This window comes from Chiloscyllium plagiosum, unplaced genomic scaffold, assembly GCF_037043375.1.
Source record: "Chiloscyllium plagiosum isolate Xiang-an unplaced genomic scaffold, Cpla_swu_hap1 HiC_scaffold_24, whole genome shotgun sequence".
In the NCBI taxonomy this organism is placed as follows: Eukaryota; Metazoa; Chordata; class Chondrichthyes; order Orectolobiformes; family Hemiscylliidae; genus Chiloscyllium; species Chiloscyllium plagiosum.
The window spans coordinates 73020524-73038321 of NW_028270162.1; the positions used below are offsets into that span (position 1 = coordinate 73020524).

Consider the following 17798-nt stretch of genomic DNA (forward strand, 5'->3'; position numbering starts at 1 on the left):
GAATCTGCAGGGGAATGCTTTCACTCACTGCGTAAACCTATTTATTAAGATCCAGCAGGATTTCCTTCCCTGGGCTTGGGATGGAGGTGTATGTAAAATCCATCTTAATTATTCCCATGTCCTTCTGGGTCTCAGCTGCTCGATCCACTTTACCCTGATTGCTTTCTCTGGCTCACACAGTGTACAGACTACACACCTTCGACAAAACCTCTCCCTGTTCCAGGTCACCCCGGTAGTAGGTCATCTGATATTGCATGTATCCTGCCCAATATGGTTCAGCCTATGATATGTTTTTAATAATGTTTGTTGGAGACAGTGTAGTGGCACTGCTGGATCATCCAGACTCTGTCGTGTCCTATTATTGCCCCATCCTTTTCCTGTTCCTGTTTCTCCAGTTCTGTGACTGTTTCTAAGAATGTCTTTAAACTTTCCTTTCTCGCTTCTGTAGCTACTGTCACTGCCACTTCCCCAAATGTCTGCACTGTTTCAGTCAGTATTTTACCTGCCTTACCCACATACTCACTGCTCTGTTGGTGTGGAGTTTCTACTTTTGTGAGCTCTAATCTTCATCATTGTTGCTTCACTGGGAAATTTAGCTGTTTCCACTAAGTCTCTGACCTGTTCCTCATGCTCTATGTGGCCCCCAGAGGGTGATGTACCCTCACTGAGCCCAGGCCAACACATGGTCATGAACAATGTCAAAGGCATGCTGTGTACATGTTTCCTCCCTGTCCCCTGGCTCATCCAGTGCTTCTTTCAGGGCTTTAGATGGCTCTACCAATTCTGGATATTACTTACAAAATTCCCACAGTAGTTAAACAATCCTAAGGTTTGCCTTACGCCCTTCACGGTGTGCGGGTGGACAGTTTTAATATCATAGTTTTTGGTTCTGCTGGGACTGTCCCCTCACGCTTCATGATTTGATCTCCCCAGTATGATATCCCTACCTCCCCAGTTGCACTCTCTGTGAGTTAATTTTAAGCCCAGCCTGGATGACCTGACCCAATACTCTGTTTAATATCCAGAGATGTTCTATCTCACCGACTGAGGTGATAAGGTGTTGGTAAGATCAATTTGACTAACTCCATCAGCCATATACCGGTGGGATATACTGGAATATTGTGGGATCCCTGAGGTAACTGGATCAAGGTGCACTGTTTCCTCAGACAGCTATCCGGCTTCTGTCAATTAGTAAGGGATACTGTCAGTCTGATGATTCTCTACTTCTCTCAATCTGTTACTGTCACAATTACTGCCTCCTCAGCCCCAGCTTTAATGGGATCCTGTTTGTGTGGGGAGTGAGAGGGCCCTCAATCTTTACAGGATCTACAGATAATAACCCACATTCCTGTTTGGGTTACCCACACCGCTGAGTGGGTCCTAGCTGTAACTCCCAAGATTCCCTGACTGTCCCACTCTCCCTGCAATTCAGCTACTTTGGTGATGTCGCCTCTTATTTTCTTCCTGTCCCATTACTGGCTGGAGCGTCCCTATGTTATAGTCCAGGTCTCTACATCAATAGTTGCTCCTAATTGTTCTAAAATGGCAACTCCCAGAATGGTCCTTTCCTCAGTTTCACACTCCCATATCTGAATGTATTTTGTTATATTCCTGATCTACATCAGGATAGCTTCCTCCAGCTTCATCCAGCTTCCTCAGTTCCCACTCCGACTGCTCTCATTTTAGTAATTGAAAGGGTGAGGGGTAAATCCATATCAGTAACTGATATAGATGCGCCTGTGTTAACATCATGTGTTGCTCGAGCCCTAACAGCGTGTCAATAAATATTTATGGGCTATGCATATGCACACGTGAACACAGGCCACACACAATGTGAACACCTATCTCCCTCTCTCTGCCTACGTTCCTTGTCTATATGCGCTTTTCTGCTTCCCTTGCAACATTGCGAGTCTGGTTCCCCTCCCTGTACTGCAGCTATTCCCTTGTGTTTCTGAGTTTGCCTCAGCTCTCATGGCCCAATTCAGAATTTGTTTAGAATTATCTCCCACTGGGAGTCCCATGTTTATAATTACAATTACATGGGGTCCCATGTCATCTTTTAAATACATCAAACAAATTTCATCACCACAGGTTGAGGTTTGGTAATCCCCCGTGGTCCTTATACACCTCAAGCTTCCTCTCTGTACGATCGTTGATATTACCCTTGCGGCCCTGAGTCACTAAGGTTATTTTAGCCCATTCAGCCTGTCCCCTCCCCAGTGTGTCCCTGTAATATCTGTAAATGCCTGGAGCCACTGATCGGCTGTGCACTGAAGGGAACCGGCTCACACCCCCACCCTCTCATTGCAGGGACAGATTCTGCTGTACACGTCAGGGCATCTTGGCCTGAAAGGTTTTAGCCTGACATCCTCATCAGTGAGATTGTGTACTTCAATTAATTCATCCATATTCTCCCAATAAGACCCATTATTACCATTTCTCTATCAGGCTGGGTGTTCATTCACCAACATCTGTCATTCAGCCAGGTAAACAGTTCAGGTTTAGTTTCTGTCAGTTCCCTTTGTTGCCCCCTCCTGTCTGTCCAAGTTTGAGTTTTGATGCCAGGCGGTGCCATAGACACGGCCTTCTGGACTTTACAGGGCGGTGGGTCATCCCACCCAATGCCGGCCCTCTCTCTATACATACAGTCATAGAGACATAGAGATGTCCAGCATGGAAACAGACCCTTGGGTCCAACTCGTCTGTGCTGACCAGATAACCCAATCCAATCGAGTCCCACCAAACCTTTCCTATTCATATACCCATCCAAATGCATTTAAGTGTTGCAATTGTACCAGCTTCTAACACTTCCTCTGGCAGCTCATTCCATGCACATACCACCCTCTGCATAAAAAAGTTGCCCCTTAGGTCTCTTTTATATCTTTCCCCTCTCACCCTAAACCTATGCCCTCTAGTTCTGGACTCCCCAACCCCAGGGAAAAGACTTTGTCTATTTATCCTATCCATGCCCCTCATAATTTTGTAAACACCTGGAAGGTCAACCCTCAGCCTCCGACACTCCATGGAATACAGACCCAGCCTGTTCAGCCTCTCCCTATAGCTAAAATCCTCCAACCCTGGCAACATCCTTGTAAATCTTTTCTGAACCCTTTCAAGTTTCACAACATCTTTCCGATAGGAAGGCAACCAGAATTGCACACAATATTCTAACAGTGGTCTAACCAATGTCCTGTACAGCCACAATATGACCTCCTAACTCCTGTACTCAATACTCTGACCAAGAAAGGAAAGCATACCAAAAGTCTTCTTCACTATCCTATCTACCTGCGACTCCACTTTCAAGGAGCTATTAACCTGCACTCCAAGGTCTCTTTGTTCAGCAACACTCCCTAGGACCTTATCATTAAGTGAATAAGTCCTGCTCAGAATTGCTTTCCCAAAATGCAGCACCTCGCATTTATCTGACTCCATCACTACTTCTCAGCCCATTGGCCCATCTGGTCCATATCCTGCTGTAATCTGAGGTAACCCTCTTCGCTCTCCACTACACCTCCAATGTTGCTCTTATCTGCAAACTTACTAATTGTACCTCTTATGCTCGCACCCAAATCATTTATGTAAATAACAAAAAGTAGAGGAATCAACACCGATTCCTGTGGCACTCCACTGGTCAGAGGCCTCCAGTCTGAAAATCAACCCTCCACCACCACCCTCTGTCTTCTACCTTTGAGCCAGTTCTATATCCAAATGGTTAGTTCTCCCTGTATTCCATGAAATCTAACCTTGCTAATTAGTCTCCCATGGGCAACCTTATCGAATGCCTTACTGAAGTCCATATAGATCACATCTATTGCTCTGCTCTCATCAATCCTCTTTGTTACTTCTTCAAAAAACTCAATCCAGTTTGTGAGACAAGATTTCCCATGCACAATGCCATGTTGACTATCCCAAATCAGTCCTTGCCTGTGATGGCTGTAATAGAACTACCCAGGCTTTACAGTATTCTGTACTCACCAATGAGCAATAATTTCAGACTCTGAATTCGGCCTTTTTTTTCTGTTTTTGTTTTCATTGACAGCTGCATACCTTGTTTCCTTATTTGTTTCCCAGGCCTAACTCCATTCCCCGTGGCCTTGAGGCAATACCATTTCTGCTGTTTAATCTCTCCTGCCTTCTCCCGTGTGACAGACTGTCTTTTTGTCTTTGTCTCACCTCCACCTTCCTCACAACCTGTTACATTTCTGATGGTTCCCAAGTCTCTGTGACTTCACTGTGTCCCCTGGGTCAATGGCACGAGTTTTGAATTCTCTTCCTCCAGAGATAATCAGAAATCTTTCTGGCTGCAGTTTCCCCCAGATTTTATTTTCGAAAACACAGTATTTGCATCAGTCAAGTATTTGTGAGAATTCATCCACAATTCCAAGCATTTTGATGTAATTTGTGACTCTCCCACAGATGTGCAGTTTTGCTCTATTGGCTGTGCTAACATGGTCTGGAGTGTGCAGGTTAGGTGGGTTGGGTTAGCCATGGTAAATGTGGGGTAATAGGGATAGGGTGGGAGAGCAGGTCATTGCAGACTCGATGAGCTGAGTAGCCTCTTTCTGCACCTCAGGGATTCGAACGAGTTGTGATTGTCATCACATTTTCCTGATGCCCGGTTCATTCAGCTCAGGTACACATGCTGCCTTTGTGTTTCTGTGGGTGCTCACTCACTCCTTTCCTTCTGTTTACATCAATTTCTCACTGTAGATGAGGCTGAGAATGAATTTGTAAATACAAATATTCCAACCAAAACCACTCACAGGTCAGGACCTGTTTCTGCTGCTGCCGTCACTCACAGGAACAGGAAAATAAAAGTTCAGTCACGAAACTTACAGGAGCATAGAGATTATAAACACCAGGAAATGCTGAACAGCTCAAAACTCTTTTCTCAAGAAAAGAGGAGGCTGAGAGACAGCCTTTTACAAGTAGGAAGCTTTGTGTTTTTGTGTTCAGAGATTTGATGTGGGGATCATTGGGTCTGGAGCATGGTTCAATGCCCCAGGTCATCAAAGTTGCTACCTAAATGTGCATCTTTCTTTCTGTCTATCTATCTGAGTTAACAATCAGGTGGACAGGTCAGTATCTGAGTGTTTTCCCAAATCCCTGATTGAATCTTCCTCCCCCACAATCTCAGGTGCCTCACCACTCACTGGGTCATGGAGAAACTCTGCCGTTACAATGAGAACTGTCTTTGCTGTCGCCTCTTCTCGTGCTTCTGCCTAATCCCCATTTCCCATCATTAAATCCCAGCTGCCTATAGCCCACCCACATGGGCATGTTGAAGAGCATGACAGGAGATTGGATTGAAACCGAGAGTTCAATAGCCAGAATGAAATAGGAAGAAGGAAATAAACCGGGTTTGTGGATCCCAGGGGATACAGACTCCAGGTTGGGTCCTTTGTGGGCATTCCCGCAGTAATACGAGACAACATTCCATGATGAGAGTTAAACCCGGATGGCAGGAGAGGGAGCCACTGAACATTAGCAGGTTTAGCTCAAACACAGGTTTGTTCAGTCAGTAACAGTGTGTTAGACATGGAAGTGAAGTGAGCAGTGAGGGGAAATGTTGCCGAAAGCTGCAGATGGGCAAATTTCATTGGAACAGGAGGAGGCTATTCAACCCCTCAACCCTGCTCTGCCATTCAATAGATCATGGCTGATTTCTGGCCTAACTTGCAATGTTCAAAACTCTCCAAACTCATCAATAAACTCCTCTGCAACAGACAAGATCAACATTGAAAAACTAACGATCTGCAAATGCTGGTAAATCAGACACAAAAACAGAAATTGCTGGAGAAATTCAGCAGATTTGGTAGCATCTGTGGAGAGTGAACCTTTGGGGTCAGGTGACCAGCTGCAGCTGACCATTCTTCCTTTTCTGTAACACTATCTGGAACAGGTTGTCTGTGAGAGGGGGATGAGATTGTCAATAACAACTGAGCAAACAGGAGGGCATGCTCAATTAGAATAAAACCCATTTTGGAAAAAGTGAGGACTGCAAATGCTGGAGATCAGAGCTGAAAATGTGTTGCTGGAAAAGCACAGCAGGTCAGGCAGCATCCAAGGAGCAGGAGAATCGACGTTTCGGGCATGAGCCCTTCTTCAGGAATGAAGAAGGGCTCATGCCCGAAACGTCGATTCTCCTGTTCCTTGGATGATGCCTGACCTGCTGCGCTTTTCCAGCAACACATTTTCAGCGCTAAAACCCATTTTGGTCTTGCACTTTTAATTCAACTGCAAACATTATTCATTACCATTTCCAAAATAGGATAATAGATCATAAATCAACTCTTAATGTCACTGAGTCTAGGAAACTGTTACTTCTGACCTGGTCCAGCCGGCATGTGAATCCAGACCCTGAATAATGGGGTTGCCTCTGAACCATCTTCTGTGCAGTTAGAATGGATGACAAATGCTGCCCCAGGAAGTGATGCCATGATCCCATGAACAAACAAAATAAATCCGATCACTGTGGTTACCTGTGAACTCGCCGGTGTTTCATCAAGCTGGATATCTGAGTGAATTTCTTCCCACACTGAGAGCAGGTGAATGGCCTCTCCCTGTTGTGTATTCACTGGAGTACAGTGAGGCTGAATAATGTCCTGAACCCAATCCCAGAATGAGAGCACCTGAATGGTCTCGCACTGCTCTCCTGTGACCGGGAGAGATGTAGACACTATCCCAGGGTATGGTGGGTAAAGATATCTCCAAAAGGGATCTAGTGAGAGTAGATCAAGACAAACTGTTCACATGCATGAAAGAATCAATAATGAGGAGGCACCGCTGTAAAGGGATTGACAAAAGAAGCACATGGGACATGAGACAAAATGTTTTCATGCAGAGAAAGTTTATGGTCAGGAATGCACTACCAAAGAGTGTGGTGGAGTCAGGTACAATGAAGAGGATAGAATTGAACAGTCATTGGAAGAGGATGAATGGGAAGGTTTATGGGGTAAAGGCAGAAGAATAGCATTCAGTGAGGTGATCCTTTGGAGAACTGATAAGCCAATCAGCCTCCTTTTGCACAGTAATAATTCTGTGAACAATTAATTCTGAGCCCTCTAAGGAAATATCAGGGCAGGGTTTGCAAAGAGGTCAGATTGAATGAGGGTCTTGGTGAACAAAAGTGAGACACAGATACAGAAAGGTTTTGAGATGGATTGAATCAAATGTTATCAATTTGCACAGCCACCAACATTACAGCAGTTACAAACAGGGGTGATCAAGAGCATGGAATAAGAGCAGCAACTAAATCCTAAACATTTATGCAGCTGAAGGGGGTGCTGGGTAAAGATAACACCGTTAGCGCTTATTTCATTCCAGACACACCAGCCAGGGAGCACATCCTTGCTGTATTTATCCCATCGAGCTCCTGAAGAATTTTGTTCATTTCAAGTGTTTCATTTTAGATACTCCAGAGAAGACAGTTTCATGCTCTGCAATCTCTCCTGCCAGGGCAATGCTGTTGTTAGAATTCAATTCACTGCGGCATGTTACTGGCTGCTTCATGGACTGGAACTGGCAATTGAGACTGTAAGGTTACTGTATAAAATATCTTCAATTGTATTGCCAGATTGCCGGACACATGAGCGGCTTTAAGAAAAATGACAACTTACGGGCATTGAGTGTCCATTGTGGGGGCATCCTGCTTAGATAAAATCTATTGATAATTGTTAGAATTGACTTGCACTGGCTCCGGTGAAGTGGTCGGAGCATTATGACTGTCATCGGAGCTGGCAACAAACTTCCCATGGATTAGAACTCGTACATGATAGAATAGGTGTGGGTCCTTCTTGTAAAGTTATTCAAAATGGTCCTAATTTACTTTCAGAAACAAGTGAGAGAAAGGCACATTACTGAGGTCATTGCATTAGTCCAAAATTAGAAATTCAGGAGAACTGAAGGGAGAGCTGGTGTTGGGAGTTGTATTAATGATATGGAGAAACTTTTTTTTTACAGAGAGAAAGTTCCACATGGGAAACTCAGCTTTAACATCACATCAACTGCAGAGTCGTCCAATTCCGCAGGTCCTGATCCTTATCGGTAATATGGAAAGGGAAAGCAGCATGCCTAGCCCAGAGAAATAATTCCTCTGCTCTGCATGCAGTTGAATATTTAACCGGTCATGTGATTTGCGAAGACACCAATGGGACGGGACCAGGGCTAGGGTATGTAAATGTGGGGACTGTGGGAAGGAATTCGCTTATCCCTCCCAGCAGGACACACACTGACACAGTCACACTGGGGAGAGGCCATTCACCTGCCCCACGTATGGGAAGGGATTTACTCAATCTTACAATCTGCTGAGGCACCAGAGAGGGCACAGAGGATATCGACCCTTCACCTGCTCCATGTGTGAGAAATAATTCATTCAAATCTCTCACCTGCAGAGACATCGGTGCATTCCCACAGGGGAGAGGCCATTCACCTGCTCAGTGTGTGGTAAAGGATACACTAGGTCCTCTGAAATGCTGAAACACCGAGCTCACTCTGGGGAAAGGCCATTCACTTTCTCACAGTGTGGGGAGACATTCACTCAAATGCACTACCTGCAGTGACCCCAGAGAGCTAACTCTGGGGAAAGGCCATTCACTTGCTCCCAGCGTGTGGGGAGAGATTCACTCAAATGCATCACCCCCCGAGACACCACTGAGCCCACACGGGACAGGCCATTCAGATGATCAGTGTGTGAGAGGGGATTCAGTGATTCATCCCACCCCCTGAGACCCCAGCGAGCCCACACAGGGGAGAGGCCATTCAGATGCTCAGTGTGGAAGAGAGGATTCAATTATTCATCCTGTCCCCTGAGACCCCAGCGCGTTCACACTGGGTAGGATCGTCACTGCGTGACAAGGGATTTGCTGAGTCTTCAACACGACTGAGAGCCCAGTGAGTGGACACAGGGAAGTGGTCATCCACCTGCTCCGTGTGGGGTAGAGTTCACACATCACTGCAGGACTCTGATTCTGATGTTACTGTCCATCAGAGTCAGGACTGGACTGTGTTCATGATGACACTGTTGGAGTATTGATGTTGTGGTTGTTAATCACATTAACTGGGCTGGAGTTGACTGAATTTATATTGCCACTTTCTGAACTTTGAGATGTCTATCTGGGCAGTGAGTCTCCACAAACAGCAATGTGACAATGAGAAGGGGCCATCTATTTTGATTTAAATTGTGATTGTAGCACTGCTGCTTCACAACATCAGGTATAAGGTCGGAGTCCAGCGTTGGCCAACGGCCTGTGTGGAGTTCCCACATTCTCCCCATGATAGTGTGGGTCCCCTCCCGGTGCCCTGGTTTCCTCCCACAGACTAAAGATGTGCAGGTTAGGTGGATCGGTCGTGCTAAATTGCCCATAGTGTCGAGGATTGTGTAGACTAGTGGATCAGCCATGGGAAATGCAGTGTTACTCTGGATTGCTCTGGGTGGGATGCTCTTCGGATGGTTGGTGGGATTTGATGGGCCAATGCTCTCCTTCCACACTGTAGGGATTCTACTCTATGATTGAGGATAAAGGCTACACAGCAGGGTGTCCTTGGAGAAGGAGCATGTGGTGTGTATCAGTGCTCTTGATGCCTTTAGATAGAGGTGGGCACCCCTTTATCTCCAGCGCTGCCCCCTCACCCCCAACTCTACTTTGATTACGTCCTTTCCCACTCTGCCACTTGTAGTGGTTTGCTTTGCCCATAATGGCTTTGTTTATAAATATTCAATTGGTTATTCAGGTGGTTTACTGCTATAATGGCGAAATGACGATTTTGATGGTGGGAAGGTTGCTGTGATAACACTTCTGGGTCGGAGAAATGGGGAAAAAAGAAAACTCCACAGCTCACACAACGAGAACTGAAAAGCAGTTAAATCAAACCAAAGGTTCCGACGGGGGGGGAATATCTCCTGGAGTTTGAGAAACTGGAAAGTGATGGTGTCCGGGAGTCGTCGGGATTTTGTTTTATACGGCGTTGAAATTTTAAAACTGTTATATTCAGATCGTTTTGTTTCTTTTCTTTTTGTTTCATTTATCGTGGAATAAACTCGTACATGTTTTAAAACCAAATTTACAAACTTTGCATTAAAGACAAATGTTAAACAAAGTCCATCAAACCATCCCTCACTGAAAACTGATGTGGAAGTGCAATCTCCTGGAGAGTCCCTGTCCTGCCTACTCCTTCCTACCCGGGTTCCATAGTTACATACAGACCTGGGAGATAGGGGCAGGAGGGGGGCTTTCGGCTTTTCAATCCTGCGCCACCATTCAATGGGAAACAGCTGACCATCCAGCTCAGTCTCCTGTTCCTGCTGTGCTCCAATCCCCTTTGATGCCTTTACCTTTAAGAACTATATCTAAGTCCTCCTTTAGCTTCATTGCCTTTTGTTCCAGTGCCGTTGCGGTGTTACTGTGTGGGTGTAGGCAGGGGTAATGTGATGCATGCACTCATCATCCATCATCATCCTGCAGTAACAATCAGGTTTCAGTAAATAGAGATAGAAACCATTTCCAGGATATGGGCATCACTGGCTCAGCCAGCATTTATTCCCCATCTCTAGTTACCCTTGACAAGATGGTAGTGAACTGCTGTCTCGAACCATTTGCAGTTCATTTGGCGCAGATAGACCGACAATGCTGTGAGGGAGAGTGTTGCAGGATTTTGGCCGATTGACTCTCAGTCTTTGGTTCGTCAAATGCTGGTTAACTTAATCACGATCTGCACATGATTTTGAGATTTCAGTCTGTGAATCTTCACAATCTAGCACCCTATATAAAGGAATATGTACAGGTTAGAAATTCAGAACAGGCAATTTTAGTTTCTCTGGAATATCTTTTTCCCAGTCTTTCCCTTAAGCTGTAACCCTGCAGCCCACTTACTCTCTCCCTCCATTCTGACTCTGCTACCCCCTAATGTACACCCTCCCCATTCTCATGGAGTAACTGATAAACAGAACCATGCCACCACTTCCCGTCCCTGGTTAGATGCTGCACCCTTTCTGGGTTCACTTCCTTTCCCTTCAGTTGCTGCAAGTCAATAATGTAACAGCAGAATGAAACAAAAGGAAACAGACAGGGAGGTGGCAGATCCTGGACAGAAGAGGAACCTTCAGTCTGGGAGAATGGGTTAGATCCTCCTTGGTTTCCCATTGGTCGATTCCCAGCATTATGACGCATTGGGGATGGAACTTGGTCCCACGTGGGTGTGGTGACACCTTAATTCCCCGGCAGATCAATACTAAAAGCTGATATGTTACTCCTCCAGCCAATCACAGTGTGAAGTACTTTCCGCTCGGTACCCCAAAGCACATGCTCCAAAGCCCACCCACATTCTGTACATGGACAGTGCCGGGTTTCCCCACTCACGTGTGGTCCCTGCCTCAGGGATTGTGGGAGTTGTAGTCCCCAGGAAGCTACTTGAGCCCTGTCTCTGGAAAGTGAATGAAAAGTGTGGGCTGGAGGGTGTTGTCTATCAAATCCCCATTCACACACACAGGACATATGGGCTGTCATTGGGTTTCACTGAGACATTCGTTTCCACGACCTGATTTCTGACGTGAGGAATATAGATTCAGCAAATTGGGTGATAGAGAGGTTAATAAGGAGGAGCAGAGTTTAAGCAGAGGTAGCTGAGTGGTTAGCACTGCTGCCTCACAGCGTTAGCGATCTGGGTTTGATTCCAGCCTTAGGCGACTGTGTGGAGTTTACACATTCCCCCCCATGTCTGTACGAGTTTCCAACCGTGCTCCAGTTTCCTCCCATAGCCCAAATATGTGCAGATTAGGTGGATTGCCCATGTTAAATTGCCCAGTTTCCATGCATGTGCTGTTTAGGCAATTAGCCACGGGAAATGCAGGGTTACAGGGAATGGGTGGGTCTGAATGGGAGGCTCATCATCGGGTTGGTGTGGACTCTGCACTATAAGAACTCTATTGTATTCTCATGAAGGAGAATGTACCTAACTCAATGTGTTGTGAATCTGTGGAATTCCCTATTCAAAATGCGGTGGATGCCAGAACAATGAGCAAATTTAATGAAGAGATACAGATTTTTAATTTTCAATGAGTTGAAGGGTGAGATAGAGCAGGCGGGAAAATCCAGCTGAGACCGAGGTGAGCTCAGTCATCATGGTATTAAATGGTGGAGCTGGTTCAAAGGGCTGCATTCCCTCTCCTGTGCCCAGTGCTTATCTTCTTATGTTAATAACTGGAAAGCTGAATCCAAAAATCACCACCTTCGCCAAAGGAGATTTTCGGGAAAAGTAGGATAGTCAGGGGGATTAGCATTTCAAACTTAGAAGATGAGGAAGCGTGTAGGAGATAATGATTTTGCAATTTTAAACTGAGGGGAGACAGTGATTTATGGTTTTTGATTGTGTAGTAAATTCACACCGTCCAGAATACTCTGTTGTGAATATCTATCCTGTACTTTATTACAAAGCCAAGGTCTTTGACAATGAAAACCAAAACACCCAGGTAACATCATCTCACCTCGTAATCTGATAAAAGACTTGTGATAAGTATGGTCAAATTTAGAATACAGTTGGAAAGTGGGAAGATTAAATCCAATACAGATTCTGTGCTTAAACAAAGGAGACTACAATAAGATGAGACAGGAGTTGGCTAATGTAGACTGGTAGCAAAGACTTTACGGTGGGACAGTTGACGGACAGTGGAGAAATATCAAAGAATTTTTTCAAACTGCTCAGCAAAAGTATATATTAGTGAAAAGGAAGGACTGTAGGAAAAGGAGTAATCTGCCATTGATGGCTAAGGAAATAAGGGAGTCTATGAAATTGAAATAGAAAGCATACAAATTGGCAAAGACCAAGGAGAAACTAGGAGATGAGAAAAACTTTAAAGATCAACAGAAAGCTAGATGGGATTGGGGGAGAAAAGTGATGAGTAGCTATCCCCAGGGACAGAATAGCAGTTTACACTGCGAGAGGGGAACCTATTGTGTGGGGAACATATGGCGTCTGTAATTGTTGAAGCACTTAACCGTTACCATAGAGATAATCCTGATCAAGTTAAAAATCACAGCACACTCCAAAAGCTTGTACTTCTAAATAAACCTGTTGGACTATAACCTGGTGATGTGTGGTTTTTAACTTTGTCCACCCCGTTCCAACACCGGCTCTTTCACATCAGAATCCTGACAGACAGCCCCACTGAAACTGAAGCGCCTGTCAGATACCTGACTGAGCCACAGGGGCGTGGGGGAGGGGTTTTGTGGTTTAACCAATCAGTGCTGGGCTGAACTCAACTTTTAAACTGCCATTGCCGTGGAGATAATACTGAGAGACAGCGTCCATTCAAAACCACAAACCACAAAGGTATAAGAATGGGAGCGGCACATCGGACAGGCGATGTATTACCTGATGCTGCCTGGAGGTGTTCTGCATGTACACTATCCAGGTAACTGCCATGTCTCATTAATAAAGACTCAAAGAAGACCTCTCAGAGTTCTGTGCCCAGTTATTCCTATCCAGCAGGGTTCAGGAAGTCTTCACAGCAGTCAGTCTTCACAGTGGAGAACACGAAGAACATGCCAGTAAATGATAAGGAAACTGAGGAAGGTGAGGAACAAGAAACAACCATTATCACGAAAGTGTTAGAGCTGGGCAAGTTAATGGAGCTAAAGGTAGACAAGACTCGTCGCTCAGATGGAATACATCCCAGGTTGCTACCAGAGATAGCGGGAGAAATAGTAAATATACTTAGAGTCAGAGTCCTACAGCAGAGACAGGCCTTTGGCCCAAACTGGCCAATACTGACTAGAATGTCCATCCACGCTAACCCCATTTCCCTGCACTTGACCCATCTGCTTCTGACCCTTTCCTATCCATGTATTTGTCCAAATGTCTTTTACATGTTGTTAATGTACCCACCTCAAGCACTTCCACTGGCAGCTCAGTCCATATACATACCACCCTCTGTGTAAAACATGTGCCCCTCAGGTTCCCTTTCATAATTTCTCCTCTAACCTTAAACTGATGCCCTCCACTCCTTGATTCCCTGGGAAAAAGACTGAATGCATTCACCTTACCCAGGCCTCTCATGGTCTTATACACTTCCAGAAAACATTCCCCCTCTGTTTCCTCTGCTCTAAACAAAAAAAAAAATCCTCGCTTGTCCAACCTCTCCCTTTAACTCAGACCCCTGAGCCCTGGCAAAAATTCTTGTAAATTTCTTCTGCACTTTTTCCAGTTTAATAACTGAAACCTACACTGCACTCATCACATTTCCAGTGTTTCCCCACGGCGCTGGAACTGACGTGACAACGCCAATGGATTACAAGCCACGATCGATAATCAACTCCTTTACAACAATCCCGTTTTCATAGCATTTTCCATACTGCAGGCATCCTTGTGTGTTTCTGGTTGCATGATTAATTAAAACTTTGTCCTCATACAAAACAAATCTGTAGCTTAATCGTTCCTGGGAAATGTGCCATGTTTTTTCAGACTTTTAACAACAAATGAACTCTTTCTCCACAGTCACCACGCTAACATGGACTTGGCTGTGTCTCAGTACTTTTTCCAGACACACTGACATTTGAAATATTCGCCCATGGACAGAATACACACCTTTCCTTCCACATGAAAAGGCCAAATGATATTCAGATCGGCACGGATCAAGTAACTATCAAAACTGAACAGGAAGTTCAATTTGAATTTCTCATCCACAAATCCGCCTTTTCAGAACCCTACAACTGAGAAGACAAGTCACCACCGTTAACACAGGATGGAAATTCATAAGACAATGATAGTATTAAATTGTAGTTTCTTTGCTCCCCCAAAGCTTTAAATCTCAGTCTCACAATTGCTCTCTTCTGTGAACTGAAATCCAAACCAATCTCCTCACCATTTTTCCTCCACACCCAGTTCTCAGACACTCTCTCTTCTCTTTGAAATCAGCTTCCTAGCTCCTGCCTGCAGACTAAGAACCAAAAAAAGGTTTCCTCCCACAATCCAAAGATGTGCAGGTCAGATGAATTGGCCATGCTAAATTGCCCATAGCGTTAGGTATATTAGTCAGAGGGAAATGGGTCTGGGTGGGTTACTCTTCCGACGGTCGGTGTGGACTGGTTGGGCTGAAGGGCCTGTTTCCACACTGTAGGAAATCTAATCTAATCAAATCAATGAGTCTGACTCGGAGCCTCCTGGATGTTGGTGAATCCTCCCCCCATCTCCCAGGTTTCCTTCCTCGTCAGAACCAAACTGATTTTTTTCCCCCAATCTGGAACATTTTATTTATTTCCCCCACACGGACCCTCTGATGAGAACCATCCTGCAAACACTGACCAAATCATATCTGATTGAACTAAGATGAACCAAATTAGAACTTTAATTGCAGGCCCATCTGTGTTGTTTTCCATAACATTCCTGAATATTCACACGAGTTCTGATAACTTTCTGCAAAATGCTCCCCCCACTGATAGCCGACTACTTGTCACGATATCAGGGCAGGGGCCATTTCCCTGAGTTCTGTTCCCAGAGGGAGGAAACTGCCAATGACAGATTAACCCCACACACGCACAGCCTCCCTCCTGGCCCTGACCAGCCCTGCACATACACCAACAATTGCCCAGCACTGCGCCCGTGCACTGGTCTCCCCTCCTACAGCACATGCTCCAGATCACACAGAAGCTGGGTGATTGACAGCAGCCGCTGCCCAATAGGGTGGAGGGGGCAGGGCTGGAGATTGTAAACAATGAATGAATCTGGAGGACACTGGGGGATGGACAGGTCAGTGACGGACAGGAGCAGTGCAGCAGTAGGAGGGAACCCTGGACAAAGTGAGCAATGGGAGAGTCTGACAGGAGAGAAACTACAGGAAAGTTCTGTTGAGGCTCAGGCGGGGACAGCTGGGAGACAGTATGGCCTGGCGGCTTGGTCATGTTTTCCAATCACCCTTTTCAAAGATGCTGTTACTCAACTCTGAGCCCGATCCTCCTGGTTCAGAGGAAAGGACACTACCATCATTTTCTGGTGAGCTAGTGGAAAGAAGGGAAGATTTTCTCAATCTCTCTTACATGAAAACTCCATGAGCTCCTCCCACTTACTGTCTATGGTGGGGATGGAGACAGAGCAGATGGGAGCGGGGTTCTGGATATAGGGACTGCCTTTCAAATGGAACTTATCTGTGTGGGTGATATCAACAAGACTCAATACACAGTCACTAACACAAACCTGATGTACTTGAACTTTATCCAGAATATTAACAGTCATAACTGGGTGACACAGATCCCAATGTACAGAGTTAAGTCCTGGATATTAATAATGGCTTTGTGTATGAGAAATCACGTCACATGTACTTGAGTCAATTTTTTTTTTGAAGTAACAAAGAGGATTCATGAGGGCAAAGCAGTGGAAACGATCTACATGGACTTCAGTAAGGCGTTCAACAAGGTTCCCCATGGGAGACAGATTAGCAAGTTTAGATCTCATGGAATAGAGAGAGCACTAGCCATTTGGATACAAAACTGGCTCAAAGGTAGAAGACAGAGGATGGTGGTGGAAGGTTGCTTTTCAGATTGGAGACCTGTGACTAGTGGGGTGTCACAAAGTATCAGTGCTGGATCCACTAATGTTCATAATTTATATCAATGATATGGATGTGAATATAGGAAGTATTGTTAGTAAGACGACACCAAAATTGGAGGTGTAGTGGACAGTGAAGAGGATTACCTCAGATTATAACAGGATCTTGATCAGATGGTTGAATGTGCTGAGGACTGGCAGATGGAGTTTAATTTAGATAAATGTGAGGTGCTGCATTTTGGGAAAGCAAATATTAGCAGGATGTATACACTTAATGGTGAGGACCTTGGGAGTGCTGCTGAACAAAGAGACCTTGGAGTGCAGATTCATAGCTCCTTGAAAGTAGAGTCGCAGGTAGATAGGATAGCGAAGAAGGGGTTTAGTATGCTTTCCTTCATTGGTCAGAGTACTGAGTATCGGAGTTGGGAGGTCATATTGCGGCTGTACAGGACATTGGTTAGGTAACTCTTGGAATATTGCGTGCAATTCTGGTCTCCTTCCTATCAAAATAATATTGTGAAAGTTGAAAGTGGCCAGAATAGTATTAGAAGCACATTGCCAGGGTTGGAGGATTTGAGCTACAGGTAGAGGCTGAATACACTGTTTTCCCAGGAGCGTCAGATGCTGATAGGTGACCTTATAGAGGTTTATAAAATCAGGATGGGCATGGATAGGGGAAATACACAAGGTCTTTTCCCTGCGGTGGGGAGGAGCCAGAAGGGGGAGACCGAGAGCGGAGGGTGACGGTTATTTTGTAGAGCTACAACACAACCCTGTTCCTGTTTTCTCCCCATTCCCTTCAATCCCTCTGAAGGGCTCAGAACAAGTGCACAGGCCCTGAAAGGTAGAGCTTCAGGGTGATTAAGTGCTGAAGGTTGCATTTGGGACACTGGCCTTTATTGGTCTGTGCACTTATCAATAAATGGACCTAGGTTCAATTCCACTGTCCTGGATTCATGTCTGTGGCCACAGACGCGCCTGTCTCTGACATTGACTACTGCATCCCCTGTCACTACAGCTCTGCCATTCTCCTTCCTCCAGTTCTGTGCAGCGGAGCTATCTGTGGTGTCATGAACCTGGCTATTGCTGACTTCCCCTGAGAGTCCACTCCACCTGATCCCCGCTTGTAGAATCCCAAGCGGTGCACAATATCTGTTTGAGAAGGGGAATGATCACTGGGGAGTCCTGCACTTCCTTCCTGAGCCTTTTACTTGATCTGATGGCCACTCATTCCCTTTCTGCCTGTGTAACCCTAACCTGCA

The 17798-nt window shown here is 45.4% G+C and overlaps 1 long non-coding RNA gene across 1 annotated transcript; it reads right to left on the bottom strand.

Annotated features, from left to right (window-relative positions):
• Nucleotides 1–10202: 10202 nt before the first annotated feature.
• Nucleotides 10203–14687, bottom strand: LOC148145792 (uncharacterized). Its single transcript, XR_015761319.1, has 3 exons — nucleotides 14581–14687; nucleotides 13369–13560; nucleotides 10203–10760 (listed from the first exon to the last, which is right to left on the bottom strand). It is a non-coding gene; the product is annotated as an uncharacterized LOC148145792 (long non-coding RNA).
• Nucleotides 14688–17798: the final 3111 nt, after the last annotated feature.